The sequence below is a fragment of the Heterodontus francisci genome, chromosome 15, assembly GCF_036365525.1.
Source record: "Heterodontus francisci isolate sHetFra1 chromosome 15, sHetFra1.hap1, whole genome shotgun sequence".
NCBI lineage: Eukaryota > Metazoa > Chordata > Chondrichthyes > Heterodontiformes > Heterodontidae > Heterodontus > Heterodontus francisci.
This window is the reverse complement of record NC_090385.1, coordinates 33,368,930-33,375,658: the sequence shown is the minus strand read 5'-3', so window position 1 is coordinate 33,375,658 and position 6,729 is coordinate 33,368,930.

The window sequence follows — 6,729 nt, the reverse complement described above, 5'->3', positions numbered from 1 at the left end:
ATTACTATATACAAATAGATGAAAATCAACTTGTGTGTAATTTTTCAATGCTGACTTTGGATTCACAGAGTCTACTCATCCTGCCCACATATCATGACTGATAAAAGACAGTCACATTCTGCTCTTTCAGAAAATACTCTTTTAAAGGCAAACTTGTTAAATTTTTATTGCTGCTATCAAAATTGTCAAAGCGGGATAGTATTCAGAGCTCGTCACTCATGAAGATTTTGGAAGGGGCAATAGAGGTGAAGGAATAAAGGAATGCCAGAGAGGTTATCTGCACAGGAAGTAGTCTGCTTGCAATTGCCAGTATCCACAAAATTATGTTTACACACCATAAGGTTGCCTGGAACTATCAGACAAGAACTGCCTTTGTGTACTGAAGTTCAATTCAAGTGTGCAGGGGGTTGGGTTGCATTGCCTGTTAACGTGGTTGCAGGCTCCACATGAATTTGGTGCTGGCTGTTGAATATCATGACTTAGGCGTGTAACCAGCATTATCCACACTATTCATTGGGTGAGCTTCTGCTTGGGAAGATGTGAAATTGGGCTTGACAAATTTGCTTAAATGTAGCCAGGCTCTCTTAAAGGTGAGGTGCAATGTGGCTGCAGATAACAAGACCGAGACTGAAAAGAATGGCTGCAACAGGTCCAGTGGTGGAAGCCCTAATCCAGGTGGTGGAGAAGAGAAGCGAGATCCTATTCCTCCCTGAGGGCCAAAACACCCTCAGGTAATACCTCCACTGCCACATGGCTGTCAGGTAGCAAAAAGTTCAGTGACTTCACTAGAGTTATCGCTCACCTCAATGACTTTCTCTTTACATCTACACCACCTGCAACCTCACCACTCACAATACTCCCCTCCCTACTCCCTTTCATTCTCCTACAATCACTGCACCACTTTGAATCCATCTTCTTCTCTTCCCACTCACAAAGGCTGCACTTCCTACTCACATCACTATTGCCACCCTCACTTCCTCACAACTCACATCTTAAAAATTACATATCAACTATTCAATCATGATTCACTAAACACCTCACAAGGATGTCATTGACCATCGCCATCAACATCCTGGGGGTTACCATTGACCAGAAACTGAACTGGAGCAGTCACATAAATACCATGGCTACAAGAGCAGGTCAGAGGCTAGGAATTCTGTGGCGAGTAACTCACCTCCTGACTCGCCAAAGCCTATCCACCATCTGCATGGCACAAGCCAGAAGTGTGATGGAATACTCTTCATTTGCCTGGATGGGTGCAGCTCCAACAACACTCAGGAAGCTTGACACCAACCAGGACAAAGCAGCCTGATTAATCGGTACTTCATCCACCACCTTAAACATTCACTCCCTCCAACACCGGTGCACAGTGGCAGCAGTGTGTACCATCCACAAGATGCACTGCAGCAACTCACCACACCTCCTTCGATAGCACCTTCCAAATCTGCAGCCTCTACCACCTTGAAGAAAAGGGCAGCAGACATATGGGAACACCACCTTCCAAGTCACACACTATCCTGACTCGGAACTTTATCACCATTCCTTCACTATCACTGGATCAAAATCCTGGAACTCTCTCCCCAACAGCACTGTGCGTGTACCCGCAGCAGATGGCCTGCAGCAGTTCAAGAAGGCAGCTCACCACCACCTTCTCAAGGGCAAATAGGGATGGGCAATAAATGCTGGCCTAGCCAGCAATGCTCACATTGAATGAAAGAATAAAAAAAAATACACAGTCTCCTTTCTAGGTAATGAACCAGGGCAAGTGATAGAGCTGTTGGTGGGCGAGCACTTTGGAGATAGTGATCACAATTCTGTAGCATTCACTGTGGTAATGGAGAGGGATAGGTATGTGCAACAGGGCAAGGTTTACAATTGGGGGAAGGGTAGATATGATGCTGTCAGGCAGGAACTGAGGAGCATAAGTTGGGAGCATATGCTGGCAGGGAAGGGCACGGTCGAAATGTGGAACTTTTTCAAGGAGCAGATAGTAGGGGCCATTGATAAGCATGTCCCTGTCAGACAGGGAAGGGATGGTCATGTGAGGGAACCGTGGTTGACAAGAGAGGTTGAGAGTCTTGTTAGGAAGAAGAAGGATGCGTATATAAGGTTGAGGAAAAAGGGCACAGGCATAGCTCTGGAGGGATACAAGATGGCCAGGAAGGATCTGAAGAAAGGGATTAGGAGAGCTAAGAGAGGGCATGAAAAATGCTTGGCGGGTAGGATAAAAGAAAACCCCAAGGCCTTTTACGCGTATGTCAGAAATATGAGGATGACTAGGGGGACCGTAGGTCCGGTCAAGGACAATAGCGGGAGACTGTGTGTTGAGCCGGAAGAGATAAGTGAGGTTTTGAATGAGTACTTCTCTTCGGTATTTACGAATGAGAAGGGGTGTATTACTGAAGAGGACGGTGTGAAACAGACTGGTAAGCTCGAGGAAGTGCTCGTTAGGAGGGAAGATGTGTTGGGGTTTTTGAATAACTTGAAGATAGACAAGTCTCCCGGGCCTGACGGGGTATATCCAAGGATGTTATGGGAAGCAAGGGATGAAATTGCAGAGCCGCTGGCAATGATCTTTTCATCTTCTCTGTTGACGGGGGTGGTACCAGGTGATTGGAGGGTGGCAAATGTTGTGCCCCTGTTCAAGAAAGGGAATAGGAACAACCCTGGGAATTACAGGCCAGTTAGTCTTACTTCGGTGGTAGGCAAGTTGATGGAAAAGGTGCTGAGGGATAGGATTTCTGAGCATCTGGAAAGACACTGCTTGATTCGGGACAGTCAGCACGGTTTTGTGAGGGGTAGGTCTTGCCTCACAAGCCTGATTGAATTCTTTGAGCAGGTGACCAAGCAAGTGGATGAGGGTAAACCAGTGGATGTGGTGTACATGGATTTTAGTAAGGCATTTGATAAGGTCCCCCATGGTAGACTTATGGAGAAAGTCAGGAGGCATGGGATAGTGGGGAATGTGGCCAGTTGGATTAAGAATTGGCTAACTGATAGAAGGCAGAGAGTGGTCTTAGATGGTAAATACTCAGCCTGGAGCCCAGTTACCAGTGGCGTGCCACAGGGATCAGTTCTGGGTCCTCTCCTGTTTGTGATTTTTATTAACGACTTGGATGAGGAAGTCGAAGGGTGGGTCAGTAAATTTGCAGATGATACAAAGGTTGGTGGAGTTGTGGATACCGAGGAGGGCTATTGTCGTCTGCAAAGGGACTTGGATAGGTTGCAGTGCTGGGCTGAAAAGTGGCAGATGGAGTTTAACCCTGAAAAGTGTGAGGTCGTCCATTTTGGAAGGACAAACACGAATGCAAAATACTGGGTTAACGGTAGGGTTCTTGGGCATGTGGAGGAGCAGAGAGACCTTGGGGTCTATGTGCATAGATCGTTGAAAGTTGCAACTCAAGTGGATAGGGCTGTGAAGAAGGCATATGGGGTGTTAGCGTTCATTAGCAGAGGGATTGAATTTAAGAGCCGTGAGGTGATGATGCAGCTGTACAGGACCTTGGTAAGGCCTCATTTGGAGTACTGTGTGCAGTTCTGGTCGCCTCATTTTAGGAAGGATGTGGAAGCCTTGGAGAGGGTGCAGAGGAGATTTACCAGGATGTTGCCTGGAATGGAGAATAAGTCTTACGAGGAAAGGCTGAACATTCTAGGCCTCTTCTCATTAGAACGGAGAAGGATGAGGGGTGACATGATAGAGGTTTATAAGATGATCAGGGGAATAGATAGGGTAGACAGTCAGAAACTTTTTCCCCGGGTGGAGCAAAGCGTTACAAGGGGTCATAAATTTAAAGTGAAGGGTGGGAGATATAAGGGGGATGTCAGGGGAAGGTTCTTTACCCAGAGAGTGGTCGGGGCATGGAATGCCTTGCCTGGGGAAGTTGTTGAGTCAGAAACTTTAGGGACTTTCAAACGGCTTTTAGATAGGTATATGGATAAAGGAGAATGATGGGGTATAGATTAAATTGTCCTTGACAGAGGACAAAGGATCGGCACAACATCGTGGGCCGAAGGGCCTGTTCTGTGCTGTATTTTTCTATGTTTTCTATGTTCTATGTTCTTGCAGAAGGCTGCGCACAACTTGCGACAAGAAGCCATTGACTGGAAGAGGCTGAGCCGCCTTTACATTGGCTCACCTGGAGAAGTAAACATGCAGGCAAACATTGGCAGGGTGAAGAGTGATGGTCATAGTGAGTGACAATGCTGGAGGAGGTGTCACGCAGGATCTTTCAATGCCTTATCCTTTATTCCTTCTTACATCTATCTCACCCCACACTTGCTGCATGTTAAACTGCAGTTGCTGTGACCAGCCACTTCTCTCTCTGCTCTCCTTTCAAAATAGAAGCTAACCCTTGTTTCTTTCTTTCATTTCAGGTGCTGAAAATTGTTATATATTGGAAGGAACTCGTAAAGAAAGACAGACACCAAGCTGGCTAGATCAGATGTTTAATGATGTCATCATGCACGGGGCATGCTCATAACAAAGGAATACATTACACAGCTCCCCCTTTTAAAAAAAATAAACTATTTACAGGCACACTAACTATACAACTTCAAAAACCAACAAATCTTAGAGAATAAGCACACTAGGCAAAATAACAACTGACTCTTTTTCTTTAAATGATATCGATAAATTGCGTCTCGTGATCTCACAGGTTTTGGTGTCGAGTCAGGTTTTGAACTATCTGGTTTCAATTCCTCATCTGTATATAGGTCAAACTCTGTCCAGGCATTCAAAGCCTGTTCGGAGACTCTTTTTAAAACCAGGTCTTTCTGAGTTTCAGCTGCAATTTCAGTTGCAGTGTTTGGAAAGTCCTCATCCACAACTCCTATTGTGAAGATTGCACTTCACAGCCTACTTTTGAGTCTTCATGTGGCAAACATGACAGTGTGTCAGCTATAGCATTTTCCTTTGAACTACAATATTCAATGTTCTAATCATACTGTGAGAGAAGTACAGCCCACTGTTACATCCTTGACACTACTATTGTCGGTATTGCAGACTTTGATCCCTGAATAGCTAGGAGGGGTTTATGATCTGTAATTAGCATAAAGTTTCTTCCCAACAAAAACTGGTGAAACTTTTTGATTCTGAAGATGATTCCAAGCACTTCCTTTTCTATCTGTGGATGGCTGAGTTCACTCTTAGTCAGGGTGCACGAGGCAAATGTTATCGAGTTCTCTTGAACATCTTCCATGACATGACTGATCACTGCTCCAATGCCATAGTTTGTAGTGTTAAATGCTGGCTTCAGGTCATGATTTATGTCATAATGAATGACTACTGCATCATTGGTCAAGCTTCTCTTACATGCATCATAAGCATCTTGTTTTGAATCATTCTCATATCACAGCTTTGTAATGGAGTTAACAACATTGCAAGCTCAGGTAGAAATCGCAAGTAGTATAGGATCATGCCTAAAAAAGATCTAAGCTCAGACCCATCTTTTGGCTTTGGGGCATTGACTATTGCCTCTATCTTCTCTTTGACTGGCTGCAGTCCTTTTCATTGATAATCAAGCCAGAGAGAGAGAGAGGGAGGTGGGGGCAAAGAGAGAGGGGGACAGGGAGAGAGGTGGACACAGAGAGAGGGGGCAGAGAGAGACAGGACAGAGATGGAGAGAGAGAGAGGGAGCAGAGAAAGAGGGATGGACAGAGAGACAGGGCAGAGATAGGGAGAGGGCAGAGAGGGGGGCAGAGAGAGAGGGAGCAGAGAGAGAGAGGGGGCAGAGAGAGAGAGAGAGAGAGCGGACAGAAAGCGAGGAAGAAGAAAGAGAGGGGGCAGAAAGAGAAAGAGGGCAGTGCAAGAGGGGGACAGAGAGACTGAGAGGGGGTGAAAGAGAGAGAGGGGGACAGAGAGAGAGGGGACAGAGAGAGGAGACATAGAGAGGGGGACAGAGAGAGAGGGGGACGCAGAGAGAGGAGAACAGAGAGAGAGGGGACAGAGAGATAGGGACAGAGAGATAGAGTGGGAGATAGAGAGAAGGGAGCAGAGAGAGAGATGGCAGTGCAAGGGGGGACAGAGAGAGAGTGAAAGAGAGGGAGAGAGTGAAGGGTCAGGGAGAGGGGCAGATAATAAGGCGGGGGGAGACAGCACAGAGAGAGAGGGAGGCAGAGAGAGAGGGGACACAGAGAGAGGGGGCAGAGAGATAGGGGGGCAGAGAAAGGGGGCAGAGAGAGAGGGGGGAACAGAGAGAGAGAGAGAGAGGGGGAAGCAGAGAGAGGGGGCTGAAAGAGCGGGATTCAGAGAGAGAGCAGACAAACAGAGAGAGAGAGTAACAGAGAAAGAAAGGGGAAGAGAGAGAGGATGGGGGAATAGAGGGGGGGGGGTTCAGAGAGAGCAGCGGAATTACACAAAGAGAGGGAGTACGACACAGGGAGAGTGACGATGACACAGAGGGGGGGGGACAACACAGAGAAGGGGAACCAGCACAGAGGGGAGGAAATAGAGAGGGAGGGGGAGAGACACAGACAGAGAGAGGAGGGAGAGAGAGCAATCAAGATCACTGGTGACAGATGGACATCTACCCGGAATACTTTGCATCGCTACAAGTGTGTGGGCAGACATTGACTACTTGTGCAAGCAAAAACTGGCAAGTATCTCACTAAATCAGTGTCCAACACAGTGATGAGAAAGTAAGTCAATAAATTAGCCTTCTCATTTAAAGGTTCTTCCCAAAAATGCACATTTGTTGTTGTTTTGATTAATAATAAGATAAATCTTTAATG